The sequence below is a fragment of the Dromaius novaehollandiae genome, chromosome 4 (assembly GCF_036370855.1).
Source record: "Dromaius novaehollandiae isolate bDroNov1 chromosome 4, bDroNov1.hap1, whole genome shotgun sequence".
Lineage (NCBI taxonomy): Eukaryota > Metazoa > Chordata > Aves > Casuariiformes > Dromaiidae > Dromaius > Dromaius novaehollandiae.
This window is the reverse complement of record NC_088101.1, coordinates 44,407,575-44,425,725: the sequence shown is the minus strand read 5'-3', so window position 1 is coordinate 44,425,725 and position 18,151 is coordinate 44,407,575. Positions and strand designations below refer to the sequence as shown.

General features: G+C 40.0%; 1 protein-coding gene across 8 annotated transcripts in view; it reads left to right on the top strand.

The window, feature by feature from the left end:
- Positions 1–18,151, top strand: part of MARCHF1 (membrane associated ring-CH-type finger 1) — a 247,853-nt gene that overhangs the window by 62,499 nt on the left and 167,203 nt on the right. For all 8 annotated transcript variants that reach the window (XM_064510927.1, XM_064510923.1, XM_064510922.1 and 5 more), the window contains one exon: positions 17,147–17,225. The gene's annotated coding sequence lies outside the window, so the exon portion shown is untranslated. The remainder of the gene's footprint in view (positions 1–17,146; positions 17,226–18,151) is intronic.

The window sequence follows — 18,151 nt, the reverse complement described above, 5'->3', positions numbered from 1 at the left end:
ACAATCACATGTGCATGTGCATACATGCATGCCTGCACTCACTGCCTCCAGCCCATTGACTGGGCTCTGTGTTAAAGACCAGAAACAGACCTTTAGCATATAGACCCGTTGGCATTTTCTGTTAACATACCAGATAGGTTTGCCTTAGAGCTAACTGTGTTAGTGGTCTGGGGGTGTGTATGTGGTGTGTGGGTGATTTTTTTTTTCTTTTTTTTTTTTTTTTGTTTTGTTTAGCATCTAACTTTTTCCCCTGTGGTTTGACCTCTCAGCTAGAGCCTGGAATAAGATGATCATTTCCCTTTTCAACTCAGCTCCATTTCAAGTGAGTCATAATAGGAAGACGATTTTCGGCCTCTATGCATGATATGGAAAATACGCTAGATGATGTGTCTTGGGATATTTGTTCAAAGTGCTGCACAGTGATCGATCTTTTAGATGCTGAGCTTTGAGATGCAGAGCTTGGTGTCTGAAGTAATTGCTAACAGAAACCTGTCGGCTTTCACTATGGCATCCTTAAGAGAGTGTTAGCCAAGATGTAGGGCTTCAATGAGGCAGAGGCTATTGGAAAAACACAAGTAAGCAGCAGAGAACAAATGCTATTTCAGTACTAGGAAGGAACCTCCAAAAATTGGATGTTTCCTGTAAGAATTTAGCCTCAAGCCATTCCAGAATTGCCCATCTATAGTGATATTATTTACCTTATCAATGAGGAGTTGCTATGTGTGATGGATTATCTGGGTTGTTTGCTTGTAACTTACTGCATGCTTTATATCCTATTCTGCTGAAACAGGGTGTAGCTACAGCGGCATGGATGAGGGCTGGGTGGAATGGACTCTGAGAGACTATGACTTGGGCACTAGGAAGGCTTGAAACATGAGACCAGATGGGCTTTTGAGAGTTAGGCAGGCTGTATGTCTGTAGAGTCAAGTTTTAAAGGTGGCTAGAAAAGTCCACCTCTGGGAGGTCAAAAGCAAACCGTTCGGAGTTTGTTACAACTCGGAGGATTTCTGGAAGTTCGGATTTGATCTGCGACTGGTAAAAAGGAAGGTGCTGTGCAAGATGGGGGTTGGGGGAGGATGATTGTGTGTAAATCTTTTTTTTGATTTTCATTCTGTTTTACCCTTTAGAACCAAGTTTCTTTATTTCAAAATCTTATTCTTCTAGCTCATTTTCAAGTAAAGTATGCTACTTTAGTCTAAAAACCCTTTTGGTACATTTGATGATTTCAATTTAAAGCAGTAGCACAGGTAAATGCGTTCCAAGCGCTGGTAGACTTGCTATGCCATTCTAGTTGTATGTGACATGCTTATGCAAGAACCACAGAACCAAGCACCAGTCTTAGTTTGATTGAAGAACTTACATTTTTCTCTTTTTGCAACTTTAACACCCTGTTTCAGTTCTGCTGAAGCCCTCTTCACCTTTGGAAGTCAGACCCAGAAAGAATGAGGAAAAAGCCTGATGATAGCGTTGTCGTGTCTTCAGCAGCTAAATAGTGACTTGAGTTTATGAAATGTAGTATATGTGCAATGCAACAGTGGTCTGATGTGCTGATATTTAAGTATATACTAGGAAAATTTGCTGAAAAGATTCAACTTGCTTGTGTGTGTCATAGAGATGGACTTCTTTTTATTGGAGTTCTTTCCTGAGCGTGGAGGAAATAAAAGCTTGAGTTAAAATTGCTTATCATCTCATGGTGATTTCTTTTTTTCCCTTAAATTCCTGAAGTGAATGCTAGTGTTAAAGCACACATCTTATTAAATGTTGTGCAAATTTTCTAGGGGAATCGTAGTTCTGAGGGTTTGTTTAATTGATGTAAAGGTATAGTAATGTGTCTTTTCTAGCAGACAAAATAGGAAAGGGTTTATGAAACTGATGTTTTAAGAATGTGCTATACTGAATTGCAGACTGAAAATATAAAGTCAGAGAGGCCCAAGCACTGACAAGAGACTGCTTTGAACTCTTTTTCTGTTTCAGACATTGGATTATCTGAGTCCCTAATTAAACTTTATTTCTTCCAACTCTAAGGCAACATTTCCATTGTATCTGCATCTTAAATTTGGGAGAATTCTAGTTGTACTTTCCTTAAATTGTTAAGTAAGACTTTAGCAGTGAGCTGTGCTAGACTTGCTAGTTGCCTAAATGTGCAGATGCTACTTCTGAGCAGCACCATCACAAGTAACAAATCTTGTTCCTCCTTTGCAGAAATCATAGCATAGAGGTAAAAGGCTATATTCTGAAACTTCTTTAACTTAGTTTTTGAATATCCCCAGTGTATTAATAATTGTAAGTAAATAAGTGTCAGGTCCCACAGATCTGACTCAGCTAAGTTTATGCACCCAATCACTGGTCATACATCCTTCACCCTCCTGTATGCTTCGATTTGGTTTCCAAGGATGTAGATTCATAAAGGCTCTTAATCATAACACCAGAACAGAAAGGGTAGGCTTCTCAAGATACTCCTTTCTTCCCAGGGCAGAATGGCTCCCTACAGGAATGAGGTACTGTAATGGGAGATACCATTGGGGGCAGAAAGGTATGTGTAGTACTTTCTCATTTAGTACTTTCATATGTCAGTTTGCTGGATATCCCTTGATAGGTATCTCCTGTAAATTCTCACATTTGTGATCTATGCTGAGCTGAGTTTTCTTCAATTAAATATTAATTTAAATGCTAGGTGAATATTCTATTCACAAGCCATCAAAATGGAACATAAAAAGAGGTTGTGGATGAGTAACGTACCATTTCAATTGTAAAACAGTCTTCTCATAAGGGTGAAATACATAATGAGAGGTATACCTCACTGTATAGCAAATTAGAAATGTTGAGAAAGGTTTGGGTTTTTTTTTCCTTTTTTTGTTTTTTGTTTTTTGTTTTTTTTTCCCCTGTCAGATTTTGAGAGAAAAGCAGGATCTGTTTTGTATACTGAATGAGGGTGGTTTGCATTTAATTGTGGTAGATATCAGAGGCAAAATTTACCAGGACTGGAAAAATAGCTGGTATTTCAAAAAATCAACATACTAAGACGCAAGAGATAGCATTATGAAATAATTTTTTATTGAAAAGCAACCAAGAAGCAAACACAAAATATTTATTTCTGCCAGCCTTCTTCCCTTATTTCTTCTTAAAGATATGTATGTGTATCTCATTATTTGTGTTCACAGCTGCCAACTAGAGACTGAGATTTACTCTGGAAAGTAGATGGGCACTAGTGGTGCTGATGTATATGAGAATTGTTATTTTCAAGTAGCTAATAATGAGAATATAGTAGTTCAGTTCCTAATAATGTCCCACAGTGCACAACAATAAACTTAATCATAAGCAAATACAGTGTTGATATATTAATTCTCAATGTAGGAGAGATCTCAAACATGTTCTCTGTTTTAAAGCCAGAGATGTTAGTTTTTCACAGGATCACAGAAAAGTTGAGGTTGGGAGGGACCTCTGGAGATCATCTGTCCATCCACCCTGCTCAAGCAGGGGCAACTAGAGCAGGTTGCCCAGAATAGTGTCTAGTCAGGTTCTGAATATCTCTAAGGGTGGAGACCCCAAAGCCTTCTTCATTTCCATTTGAGCGCATTTCCTCTTGTCCTTTCACCGGGCACTGCAACAAAGAGCCTCACTCCATCTTCTTTACAATCCTCTTCCTTCCTCTGCCCTCTGCCCCCTGCCCCAATCAGATCCCCCCACTGAGCTTTTCCCTTCTCCAGGCTGAACAATCCCAGCTTGCTCAGCCTCTGCTTGTATGAGAGATGCTCCAGTCCCTTAATGATGTTTGTGGCCCTTCACTGGACTTGCTCCGGTATGTCCGTGTTTCCCTTGTACTGGGGAGCCCAGCACTGGACCCAGCACTGCAGATGTGGTGCAGTGTGCCAGTGTGTGCCAGTGCTGAGGTGAGGGGGAGGAACACCTCTCTTGACCTGCTGGCGATGGTGTCCACCAAGACCCTTGCCTGCTCTTCTGCCAAGCTGCTTTCTAGCAGGTCAGCCTGCAGCCTGTACTGGTGCCTGGAGTGGGCACTTCCCTTTGCTGAGCTTCATGAGGTTCCTCTCTGCCCATGTCTCCAGCCTGCTGTGGTCCCTCTGAATGGCAGCATGGTCATGTAGTGTGTCAGCTGCTCCTCCCAGCTGTGTGTTCATCTGCAGACTTGCTGAGAGTGCCCTCTTCCCCATGGTGCAAGTCATTAAGGAAGATGTTTATTTGTATTGACCCCTGGGCTCTGCTGCTGGTGGTGGTTGCCCTCCAGCTGGACTTTGTGCTGCTGATCACAGCCTTTGAGCCTGGCAGTTCAGCCAGTTTTCAGTCCACCTCACTGTCCACTTATCTAGCTTGTGCTGCTTTGGTTTGTCTGTGAGGATGTTATGGGAGATGATGTTGAAAGCCTTAAAAAAGCTGGAATAGCATCCACTGCTCTCCCCTTGTCTGTTGAGCCAGATGTCTTATCATAGAAGGTTTCAATTCTTAATATATTTAAAGCTGAGCTGGGAAGACAGAAGGGTAAGAAGTAGTGGCTCAGGCACAGGACAGACTCTTGGAAGCATATAGTGTCTGTGGTGCAGTAAAGCTTTCTGAAGCTGTCTAGAAAATAGGAAAGATGCAATGGGAGCAAGTCAATCCTGGAAACATAATTGGAGACAACCTGCAAAAGATGCATAATAACAAAAGATAAGTGATAGTGAAGTGCAGATAACTACCTTAATGAGATTATACACGCACGCATTTCAAATCCTGCTGTTCCTTCAATCGATCAGGTACATGACAAGCAGCCTCGGCACTGTTCCTAAGGTAATGCTCTCTTAGGTAATACTACTAACCAGCTATTAACTAATAATACTAAACAAATACACAAGTACAAAAATACTACTAACCATGTAATCTTTTGTATGCAGAGGAGAACTGCTGACAGTTCACAAAAAACAAATTGCAGTACTTGGTTTCCAATGGTTATGCTTTATTGTTCATAAATTTATTAGGTCCTATCCTATACGAAATGCTTAGTTAGAATAGACTTTTCCATGTCTGGTGTTTTAATTGCTTGGTCAGAGCAAGGTAAATGCAATGAACTGAGAGTTTAAAAAGAAAAAGCAAAAAAGAACACCTAAAACCTGAATTTCTACCTGCTTTTGTTTCCTAGCACACAGAATTGAATTGATAAAGGCTTGATCTTACAAGCTGTAGTCCCACAGGTATCGCTGTTGATTTCAGTGGGAGAAACTGATTGATGGTAGCTGTTAGTATGAGTAAGGATTTTTAAGTACACATACAAATGTGGCAGATTGTGCATAGAGACCAAAATACTTTGTGGGAGTGTGATATTAGCATAATTCAGCCAAAAAGCCAATCAACAGATGCAGAAACCTGGCTTCCTCAGTTCTTAGGCTCATGAGAAATACTTGTATTTGTTTTATCTGCTGCTAAACCATCCATTGATCTAGATTGCTCTTGTGTTCATGCCAGACTAGGGTGGGAAGTGTTAGAGGGAGAAGGTCCCTTCTAGTGGCTCTGTCTCTGTCTGTATTGAAAAGAACTGAGATCACTAGCCATGGTAGTGTCAGTGTCATCAGAAGAGCATCTTTAAAAATTTTTAGGCCATATATATAGATCAGAAGAATCCCTAACACAATCAGAAAGCAAATAAAGGTATATATTGCAAAGGGCTGGGTTGTCCCCGCTGGCTTCTTGTCGTTGTTATTCTAAGGTTAAAACCAACCTGGAATCTTAAAGTTTGTTCACTTAAGAATATGCTTTTAAGAGATAAGGGACAGGAGGATGTTGCTATGCTTATGAAAGATCTCAGAATTTTGCAAGATGTGTGTGAAAATAACCTTCTCGCGCACTGTGATCCTCAGCACTAACTGTTGAGCTAGTGATACTCTGCAACTAAAATTATGATTTACGAATTGTACATATGTTAAGAAGTGGATGGATGTATCTTCAAAACTAGATCTCTTCCTGTTACCATAATACCAGTGTAATCCAGACAGATTCTTGTTATCCTGGCATGTTCTGCTGTGAATTGGGGAACAGAAAAGACAGTCAAAAGAAAAATTGGATGGCATGTAAGGCATCTGAACTGGCCGATTAGGACAAACTGAATGGGATGCAGTTTTAGAGAAGAACTTGTGTTAAAAGACGTATTTTAAATCACTGAATCTTTATCTGTTATTTTTCGTGACCATCACCTATTTGAAAGCTATAGCAGTTTCCATGAGTTCATTTGTGAACTCGGAGGGAGCCATTAGGGAGTACTCGGGCTGTGGCCATGTAGAGCGGTAACTGTGACAACTGCAGAGTGGCACCTGTCTGAGCCTCCGCAGGGGAAAGATACTACGTGGGCGTTTTATTTGTGTGGGGGTCTCTTGTTTTTTCCTGTCAAGGAAAATTAAACTTCCCATGACTAGTTGTCTTCCAAGTTTAGTTTAATTGGTACTATAGGCTCTAAACAAAGGTCTGCCTTGTGTTTCCTTGTAATTGAAAGCTTGTAGAATATTTTTAGGACTCTAAAGGATTTAAACCTGTGGAATTTAATGAAGTACAAACCAACGCTATGAAAATATGTGGCTGTAGCTTTTGGGGCCTTTTAGTTTTATCAATAGAAGATAAACTAGAAAAGCAAGGAACATAGATTTTGAATTTTAAAGAAACTTTATGGAATAATTGTAGGTAAATGATGCAATTCTGTAAGCAGCTCTTCAGAGAGAATACTGTGCAATATTTCGATTACGAAGCCCTAATGGAACAGAAAATCACTTTTGTTTTTCAAGGCATTGTCATTTGAGCTATTTGTGAGAACTATCATCAGATTTGGTAGCAACACTTAGAGGTGTTTTGAGAACACCTGCGGCTATTTATATTGTATCAAATCGCTAGTTTTCTGTGCATGGGGGGGATTGTTTGTGTGGGTTGTTCGTTTTGTTGACTCATGGAGCTGGATTTAATTTCTGGTGATTTGTCCCCTCAGAGCTGCTTCTCGTTGTCAGCCTTTTGCAGTAGTAATACTGTGCGCAGAAAGTGCCCATATGTGCTGTTCCCCTCTCCTAAGATTATTGGTCACAAGCTATGAATAGTGTGGATAGAAAGTACTTTGCTCTATAACCTGACTGGATGAAATTGCACAGCCGTCAGTAACAACAATGATTTTTAAAATAGTAAGTTAGTTGGTAGTGGAATAGATAGTTCAAATAGTTGAGTATCTTAATGCTGAGGATAAAATTGAATCTGGATCTTATGTCTTGTCAAAATGTTCTAACCATTAAGTGTACCTGCCTTCCTCACTATGCTTACTGTGTTTTAAAGCAAAGATGATGCTCCCTCTGTTTTTGTTGGAAAGGTAGCACCCAAGAATAGGTGGGAGGAAGAATTTTCTTCATCTTTGTTTAACCGTCTAGCTCCCAGACAGCAGTAGCAGAAGTATGCTACTGTTCTGCTTTGCACCAGGGAGGAGCTGAAGATCACAATCATTGGCCAAGTCAGGTGTAGAAACGATGACGACATGACTCCATCCTCCACCAGAGTGACAGGAAACATCACCTTTGCTTCCTTTCTATGTCATCCTTGATACGCAGTGAAATCCTTGCCATTTTGAAGTCCATGTGAGTTTTGCTATCAACTTTCACGAAGCCAGAATTTCACAAGTTCTGTATTATAGGAAAATGTGGAATTGTAGATTCATGAAACTCCTCTATGATTTTTTTTTTGTCTTTAGTTGAATGTGAGTGACATTTCCTTTTGCAATTTTTGGTACCTTTTCAAAATAAAATAGTTCTGTGGTCTTTCTTTATCCTAGATAATTACGGTCTTGGCATTCAGTGTTTTTGCTTGTTCTAAAAAGAGTAACAGCAGAGTAAGAAGCTAGAAAGCAGAATCAAATACCAGTATTTCTTTGTTCTTATTAGTGGTCTCCTTCCCCGGCTCCCCGCACACTCTAGCTGAAGGGGCAATGCACACAATCTCTGTGAATCACAGTTCCAGTCTGCCTTGTTTAAAAACAAACAGGAAAAAAGTGTCACATTTCTAAAATGATGATATGGGATAAAAGTATCACATGAATGTGCTAATATTTTATGCCTACATTATCCTTCAGCTGTATTCTTATGCTTAATATCAACATCCATTATTTGTGCTAAATTGTTGAACAGGAGTGTATCTTTATCTTCGTTTGCAGGCACAAAATGTAGGTTTTTCAAATACTGCTCAGTGTGTGATGCTATCCAAAATGTCTTTTCTTATATATTCAAGAATTCTACCATAAAAGTAGAAGTCCCTGCACACACAGTCTCTACACACAACTTTCTTACCATGATAGATATTTCACCTGTGTCTGATTTGCTTCTGCTTTAAATTAACAAACATTAATCAAAGTATAAAATGATATTAGCGAAAGATGAGCTAACGGTGAATTCAACAGATGACGAAGCAGTGAAATATTTTTAATTAAAGAATGTAGTACAGAGATTCAAGGAAACTTTTTGTTTTAATTAGTGGCCCATACAATGTATTTCACCAGTTTATAGATTACCTCCTCCTTGCAGAAAAGTGTAGCTCATCCTAATGACCAAATGTACCTGCTGATAAATCGGATTAGAGTGAACAGTAACAATGTCATTAGCCTAGTTTACCTGTAACCAGTGTCAAGACTGAGCTGGCATTGAAATTACTCAGGACTGTCGTGATGGACTTGGTATATCCAAATAATAAGTAGAGGATTAAGCTTATCCTTAGCTGTTTTCTGAAACACCTGCTGTCTTTTAAAGTTGTCTCCATGGAATAAGAGTCCAAGACGTTCTATTTTCTAGCAATGGCATTCTTTTACAGTATACAGACAGCAGTATTTGTAGTCTGTGTCTGTACTATCATGCAAAAGAAATGTAGGAACAACGGTGTCTTTTTATCTTGTGCAACTGTGCATGGGCTTGTCGAAATTGCCGTGAAAATCCTGGTCTGTTTTCTTTCTTAATACTTGTACCTCAGTCTGCTGTCAGAAGGGGAGTGAGGTATGGTGAAGTGAGAGCTCGTCTGTAGTGCTGTTTCCTTGATGGCCAGCCAGTAGCACTGAGTGACTTAATGCAAATAAGAACTAATTTTGTTATGATGTCTAATTTGAGATTGTGCTTCATGGTTCCTGATGTTAGCCAAGTTTTAGAATTCATTTTTAATTTATCTTTTGATGTCCTTTTAACCTTTTGATTTCTTTTGCTGTTACACATAAAGCATGAAGATACAGAAATTGCTTTTAAGGAAATGCTTGTCTCCAAGAATCTTTTTTTATCATAATTTTTTTAATCTTTGGCTTTGATTTTTATGGTAGTACTGAATCCCAGACTGAAACCAGCTAATGGATTTTGGAGAGAAAGACATAGTTGCTATGGCTACACAGCACCCTGAAAGCTTGAAAGGACAAAGGATAAATGAATACAGTACTGGCTGCTTAGCCATTTCCAGAATAGATTCTAATAATTTAAAGGTTTTTATAGTCTTTCAGACACTGTCAGAAAAAGTAAGCCGTTAGTACTTTAAAAACTTGTATTTTATTTTTAGTTTAAATCATTACTTTCGGAATAGCATACTTGAAAAATGTTTTTCATTAATTGGCTGAAGAGCAGAGGATGTTATCTTGCATGCGTCTGTGGCATATAATAAAATTGGCTGTTACTGAAAATCACTGATATGTTTGTTATGATGCACTGAAATTAGACATCTAATCCTCCTAAGAAAAAACAAACAGTAATTGTGGTTTGTCATTGAAAACTTGCAGTAATGTACTTTTTATAGCTTTCACTGTAGTTTTGACTGAAATGTTTGATTTAGATATGTCTATTAGCTTTGTTTTTTTTGTAAAAACTAAGAAATAAATTGCATATAAGAAAAGATAATAGAACATGTGTGGTTAGGTTCATACAATTGAAGAATTGAATTACCAGTTTTTAGCATAGCCTTAGTGCCTGACTGCAGAAGTGCTACTACCTCCCTTTAAGAAATAAACTATGTTAGAAGTCACGAACCTAACACTCCAGCTCAAGGGCATGTTTTAATAACATGATAAAAATAATACAACTTGAAGTTCTTTAAAGTGTAATATTAAAATGCACTGTTTTTCTCAAATAGAAATTGTTTCTATTGATGCTTGCACGCAAGTGTCTTTTGGCCAATTTGGTAGTACAAAATAGTTGGGAAGGTAGCAGGTGACCTCATCAAGGTAATACTGTGGATTTGGAGAGAGAGACTTCATATGGAGCTCTTATTTGGAAGCAGAGGGCTCCTGTACTTATATTTTGGATTTATCTGTCCAGCAGTGTTTGCATACATGCTTTGTAAAATGACTGGACTTAATGCATATCCAACAGATCAGCCAGGCAGTCCCCTTGTAGGTCTGTTCTGTGCTCCCTACAAACATCAGATTTGCTGTGTAGCCCATAGTGTCATTTAGGTTCGAGATGTGCAAAGAAGCCCTTCCTCCTACAAATACCAGAAATGCTGTACAGGACTGTCATGCAAACCAGAGATCTAGACCAATCTTATAAAGTTTATAAAACCTATTTGGACTGAATTGGTAGATGAACGAAAGGGAGTACATCTGGGGAAAGCCCAAGGTTAACACAAATAAATGTGAAGGTGGTGATGCAGGTAGAAAAATATTGTGAGAAACTGCATCCAGCAGTTTTGGTTTTAATTTGGTTCTGGGATTCCATAAACATATATATTTTTAAAGTAGCTCGAAGTTATAAACTACAGTACGGTAGTGTAGAAATGGCCCAGAAGCTACAGCTGATTGCTGTTTAAGTCTCTGTATAACCTGCCCCTAGCTGCTTCCAGTGTTCCTGAACAGAGGTATCTAACGTATCAGTGCCGGGCCTCAGGCTGTTCGGGACACTGGCCTGCCGCATTTTGAACTGAGAGAGGATTCTTCCGCAATATGCACACCACTTCCACAGCGTTTTTCCCTTGCAACTTAAACCCCCAGGACCAATGTGCTCAAAACTAATGTATAATATTTACTCATTTTTGTAGTGCTCACTCTGAGAGAGCTTTTCAGAAGAAGTTAGCTTATAAATGAATGTTGTACATGCCTAGTACTCCTTAAAATTGGAGCTACGGGTTCTCAAGATAGATTCTTGGGTGAAACTCTGAGTTGCTGTCTGGTTTTGGCAGTTTCGGTCAAGAGAAATATAGCTAGATCAGAAAGGTGTGTACAGAAGTTGCGTTTGGGCAGTTGCTGATACTGTGAGTTCCTATCTTGCATGAAAATATATTGAGGAAAATTTCCTCCTCTTTGTATTTCTGTTGCTCATTCTAAACATGAGGGTGAAAAGATTGGAGATGGGCTGTTGATGATGCGTAGGTGATTGATTATATGTAGCTGCGATTGTGCCATACCAAGCAGTCACTGTGGGCTTTTAATTCCTAAACTTTTACTGCCCAGGGTAGTGTGGCCATGTTCTTTACAACTTTTATTGTGCACAGTTTGTTTAGCTATGTGTAACAATTATTTTGAGCTATTTAATCAAGCAAAAACTGCCAACAGATTCATAGTTGTTTTATAACATAGATCTCCTATTCTTGCCTTACACGATTTAAATGCAAATCTCTCCAAAAATGAGATTATTTTAATTAAGAAAAGGGCCCACCAAATTAAGTTCATATTCATGCGGGTTTGTTTCGTTCATGTATGTGTTTCTTTTGATGGAAGGCTCCATTTTATTTGTTGTTTACTTGAAGGAGTACTGCAGAAAAAGATGCTGCTTGAAATTCACAAGTGGATCAGTTAGAAGTGCTTCCACAGAGGACTGGGGCTATGTGGTATTTGAGGTTGCCATGGGAGACTGCTTGGCAAGAACATTTGCAGAGCAGATGGACCAAAATAAATAAAAGTTACAGGTATTGAATAGGGATTATGTAATGTTCTGTGAAATAACAGGAATATATGAGCACAGATCCAAGTAACAGTTATGTGATTTGTCTTTTTTAATGGGTATGCCTATAGATTGATTTTTCAAAACAGCTCTATAGCAAACTTGTTTTGTCTTCCTTTAAAAGCAGTAGTGTATTTCCATAGTATTTTATCTCGTGCCATTGAATTTAACTACTATGTTGTTTCCTGAAGTTTTGAGCTTTTAGTAAGTCAAAAAACTGTCAGGGTTTCTGTTTCATCTTCTGTTACATCAAAAACAGTAACTTCATACTGTTATCTGCTACCTTTTGGGCTAGCTTCTGAAGTCATATCTGAGTACATAAACACTATGGAATGGATAAACTTCTAATTGCACGTGTTAAGATTTTGTTAGCTTTAATGTGCTCCTGGTTATTAACCAAGCAATCTTGTAAACTAGCTTTTTCCCTTGATTAACAAAAAAGGCTTACACATACTCTCTCTGTTTAAGAATTAAAATGTCTTCGTAACCACACTTTTGGCAAAGAAGTGTCTGGTTCCTTAGCAACGTGAGCATGATATCCATGCTACTGTATACATGCAACATATGTATGCAAGGGTACATATGTACAGAAATACACTTTAATATATATTCTTTGTTCTCTGTGACAACAGAGAATAAAAGTGTGTACTGATATTTTTTTTTCCTAGGGAAATAGCTATTTAGAGCACTTGAAAAATGTTTTGTAGTTGTTTTCAACAACTCAAACTCAAATGTGAACTTGTAAAGAAAAAAATCTGCTCACTTGAAGATGAATGGTTTCAACTACTAAAGGATTTTTTTTTCCTAAGTAATATGTTGAATCTAAGGAATTTCATTAACTTTTATTCTACAACATATCTGTGCTTCTGTTCTAGATGAGTTATGAAGCTTATTCCATGGGCTAATCTCTGCACATACAGTGGAACAGTTCTTTGGGTCATGTAGTCATAAACCCATGAATGCCCATATAACTATACCTGTGTTTTACATTTAGTATCACTGAATACCATGCAGTAGACTCACATTTCTAGCATACATGTTAAATAAAAGATTTTTTCTGAGAGTGCTTAGAGCAATGATTTCTTGTTTTAACATGCGTCTTTTCATTACAAAGGAAAATACATTTGTGTTTGTTAATCCACTAAATATCATATTTGAATATCCCCCAAACTTGTATAAATATATATCTTCTGCTTTTTCAGGCAGTTAGCAAAAACAAGGAGAGTCTGAGGCAGGAATTACTGAGGAAAATTCCCTGGTTTCTATTATACTGTAAATTGGATCAAATTATCAGAATTGTCCCCACTAGTTTTAGTCTGTGTGTGGAGTCTTGCCATTAATTCCAAAGAGGCCAAAGGATGCCCTGGATTTCATTAGTCAGTGTTACCAGTTACTCAAATAATAATGCAAAAAAATTTATAGAATCACAATATTCTTGAGGTTGGAAGAAACTGTGGGAGATTGAGCAGGGGTTTGGACTAGACAAAGCAGGACCACCTAAAGCAGGTTGCTCACAGCTATGTCCAGTCAGGTTTTGAATATTTCCAAATATGGATACTCCATAACCTCTCTGGGCAACCTCTTCCAGTGTTTGACCACCCGCATGGTTGAGAAAAAACTTCTTAATGCTGCACTGGAATTTCCTATATTTTGATTTGTGCATGTTGCCTCTTGTCCTCTCACTGGGCACTGCAGCAAAGAGCCTCACTCCATCGTTATGCTCCTCCTTCCTCCTTTGCCCCCTCTCTCCCCCAATCAGGTATTTATACACATGGGTAAGATCCCCCCGCTGAGCTTTTCCCTTCTCCAGGCTGAACAATCCCAGCTTGCTCAGCCTCTGCTTGTATGAGAGATGCTCCAGTCCCTTAATGATGTTTGTGGCCCTTCACTGGACTTGCTCCGGTATGTCCGTGTTTCCCTTGTACTGGGGAGCCCAGCACTGGACCCAGCACTGCAGATGTGGTGCAGTGTGCCAGTGTGTGCCAGTGCTGAGGTGAGGGGGAGGAACACCTCTCTTGACCTGCTGGTGATGGTGTCCACCAAGACCCTTGCCTGCTCTTCTGCCAAGCTGCTTTCTAGCAGGTCAGCCTGCAGCCTGTACTGGTGCCTGGAGTGGGCACTTCCCTTTGCTGAGCTTCATGAGGTTCCTCTCTGCCCATGTCTCCAGCCTGCTGTGGTCCCTCTGAATGGCAGCATGGTCATGTAGTGTGTCAGCTGCTCCTCCCAGCTGTGTGTTCATCTGCAGACTTGCTGAGAGTGCCCTCTTCCCCATGGTGCAAGTCATTAAGGAAGATGTTTATTTGTATTGACCCCTGGGCTCTGCTGCTGGTGGTGGTTGCCCTCCAGCTGGACTTTGTGCTGCTGATCACAGCCTTTGAGCCTGGCAGTTCAGCCAGTTTTCAGTCCACCTCACTGTCCACTTATCTAGCTTGTGCTGTTTGGTTTTGGAGATGATGTTGAAAGCCTTGATAAAGTCAGGATAGCAGGCTCTCCCCTTGTCCATTGAATCAGTCATTTCTTCGTAGAAGGCTATCAGTTTGGTCAGGCACAATTTCCCCTTTGTAAATCCATGCTGACTACTACTTATCACCTTTTGTCCTTCTTGTGTTTGGAATTGGTTTCCAGGGCTGGTTTCTCTATAACCATCCCAGGGATCAAGGGGAGGTTTACTGGCCTGTAGTTCCCCAGATCCTCCTCCTTGCCCTTCTTGAAGATATTTGCTTTCTTCCAGTCCTCAGCAATCTCTCCTAATTGCCATGACCTTTCAAAGGTGGTTGAGAGTGTCTTTGTAATGACATTGGCCAGCTCCCTCACCATCTGGGTGCATCCTGTCAGGGCCCGGGGGTTTGTGTGTATTCAATTTGTTTAAACATTCCCTGCCCTGATCCTCCTCCACTGAGGGTAAATCTTCCTTGCTCCAGGCTTTTCTTTTGGTCTCAGGGGCATAGGATTGCTGGAGACAGATTTTACTAGTAAAGACTGAGGCAAAGGCGGCATTAAGTATGTCAGTCTTTCCCATGCCTTTTGTCACCAGGGCTTCTGCCACGTTTGGTAGCAGACCCATGTTTTCCTTAGCCTTCCTTTTGCTGCTTATGTACTTGTAGAAACCTTGCTTGTTGCCTTCTTGCATCTCTTTCCAGATTCAACTGCAGACAGGTTTTGGCTTTCCTAAACCATACTTGCATGCTTGAACAGTGTTTCTCTGTTCCCTCCTGGTCACCTGTCCCCGCTTTCACCTCTTGCATGCTTCTTTTTTGCACTTGAGTTTTGTCAGGAGCTCTTTGTTTATGTAGGTGTCCTGCCACCTTTGCTTGACCTCTTGCTCTTTGTAATGGACTGTTCTTGCTCTTTAAGGAGATCATCCTTGAATACCAACCAGCTCTTCTGGACCTCTCTTCTTTTCAGGGTTGTATCCCATGGGCTTCTTTGAGTCAGATCCTTGAAGAGGTCAAAGTCTGCTCTAGGAAGTCTAAGTTTGTGATGGTGCTTTTCGCATTGTTCTGTTCTTTCAGGATTCTGAACTCTTCCTTGTGTGTAGATATGAGGTCTACTCAAGTGTCACCCTTCATTGGCTCCTTGATCACTTGGATCAGGAAGAATCATCAGTACACTGCAGAAACCTCCTGGATTGCCCGTCCTCTGCTGGATTGCCTGTCTAGTTGATATTGTGGTGATTGGAGTCTGTCATGGATGTTGCAGTCAGGACTAGGGCCTGAGAATGTGAGGCAGCTTCTTGTTGTCTGAAGAAGGCCTCATCTACTTCTTCCTGATCAGGTGATCTGTAGCAGACACCCACCACAATGTCAATCATGTTTGTCTGCCCTTCAGTCCCACCTTCTAAGCTCTCGACTGGCTCATCATCTGTCCCTAAGCAGAGTTCCATGTATTCCCACTGCGCTGTCGTGTAAAGGGCAACTCCCCTTCCTTGCCTTCCTGGCCTGTCCTTCCTAAAGAGCCTGTATGCATCCATTTTGTGATCTTAATGAGATCATAACTCTGCAACTGCAAGCATCTGCATGCATGCTCTTATTCCTCTTGTTTGTTACCCATGCTGCATGCATTAGTGTACAGGTATTTCAGAGATCTTCGGTATTTGGCTGTGCTGATTTTCCAGAAACGGTGCGAGAGCTTTCCTCATAATTCTAATTGGTAGGCATTTCCTTATTTATTTGGATATGCTTTGGGTTGGCGGCTTTCAGCCCTGCTTTTTTGAGACCAAGGTCTCTCCTGTTCACATCACCCTCCACTCTTTGCCTGCCCCCTTGGGCCCCCACTTCCTCACTTGATTGTTGGTCATGCTTTTCCTCCTCTATTGTTCTTAGTTTAAAGCTCTCCTGTTGGCAAAGATGCTTTTCTCCACTTGGTCAGGTGCAGCCTCTCTCTTCCAGCCACTCCTTGATCCTCAGAGAGGATCCTGTGGTCATAAAAAAAACCCAAAACTTTGTTGCTGATACCAGCAGTGGAACCAATTATTGACTGGCAGGATCTGTCCACTCCTGCTTGTGCCGTTACTCTTCACTGGCAAGATTGAGGAGAAAGCTGCCTGAGCTCCCATGCCCTTGACCATCACCCTAGAGCCATGTGGTCACACTTGATACTTTTCAGGTCACCGCTAGCAGTGTCAGTGATGCCCGTGATCCAGTAGTGAGTGGGTAATAGTCTGAGAGCTGGACAAGTGTCAGGAGTCTTTTTGCAATGTCCCGGATCTGAGTACCTGGCAAGCAGCAAACTTCCCTAGATGACAGGTCATGTTGGCACATGGGGGTGTCTGTCCCCTGCAGCAGGGAGTTGCCCACTGTTCTCATTTACTGCTTCCTTCTGGAGCTGTTGCATGGGTCAGGCTAACCTGGCTTGGGTTCTTTGCTGAATACCTAGAATGGTATTTGGCCTATGCTGTAAGGGTTAGCTGGTTGCAAAAAGGCTTTCTCTGCTAGTATTGCTAATACAGGGAGAGTCATGTTTGGTTTTCTTGTGCTTTTGGAGTTAAAGCGTTAATCTGAGGTCAGTCTGAGAGTCTACAGAAAGACGAATGGGAACCAGAATCTGGCATAAGAATTGATAAACCTTTTTTAGGCTTATCCTGTAATTCCAGAAGTGTTGGTTTAGATTTGTACCATCTGAAAGACATCAGTATTAAAAATCTCTTCCAAGCTTGCTTCACAACATGAGTCATGAATATTAAGTGTATTTCAGTATTGTATAACTTGTTTCACCTGTAGTGTTGTTTCTGTTTGTTCTAGGAAATGAACCCAAGAAGTAACGTGAAGGGCCATGTGAAGCTCTGTCGTAGCAGAAATTTGCTAAAAGATTGCTTTACTTGTAAGTTCTTCATTTCTGTTGTTAAACAGGGGAATATATTGCTGGAAAAAAGTTTTATTTTGGTATTTTAACTTGTAGGTGGATGGCGAAGAAGGCCCTGCAAAACATTTTATGTTTAATGCCTGCTATTATTAGTTTGCTGTGCTCTAATGAAGAGCAAACTGACACTTTGTTCTCTTATATTAAATTTTTGAATCTATGACCAATAATTTTGCACATTGTATCATGATAGATTGGACATACATCATGATGTATGCTAAACTGTGATAGCTTATTTTTCAAAAAGTCTTTAAAAAATGAATGAAAGATGGAAAATGTCCAGACTTACACAAGAGCATAAATCTTTTCCACTAAAAAATTTTATAGCAAATACTGGCCATAGAGATGCCTGCTGTGACTCAGACCTGTTCTGGACTGTCCATCTTTTTCCAGAATTATTAAATGATACGATAATATCCTTTACAGTCTTGCCATTTGCAGCAAATAATTTTCTACAAGCTATGGTTTAATCATTTAATTTTACACAGATCAAACAACAAGCTCTACTTAGGAATTTAAACTTTTGTTTTCATCTTGGGTCTGATTGCCTATTTTGAAATGTTTAAGCACATGAGAGATGTGAACTGCAAGAAAAGTAATAGAAGTTCTGCTTTACTCAAAGAATCAAAGGCATCAGACAGACTAGTGATTTTTGCAGGTTCAAGCAGCTGGTGGCAGAGTTGGTCAACAGAGTTCAGAAGTTGTTAGTCCCAATCTAGAATTCTAATTTGAAAATAATTCATGAGACAGGGAAGTGAAAATTTTTATACTCAGGTGTCATATATGAATATGCCTAAAAATATATCTTGAAGGAATCTTGGAGTTTACAGAAAGGGTTTACAAGCTGGAATTTAACCAGTCTATTAATTTTTTTCCTGGTATATGTA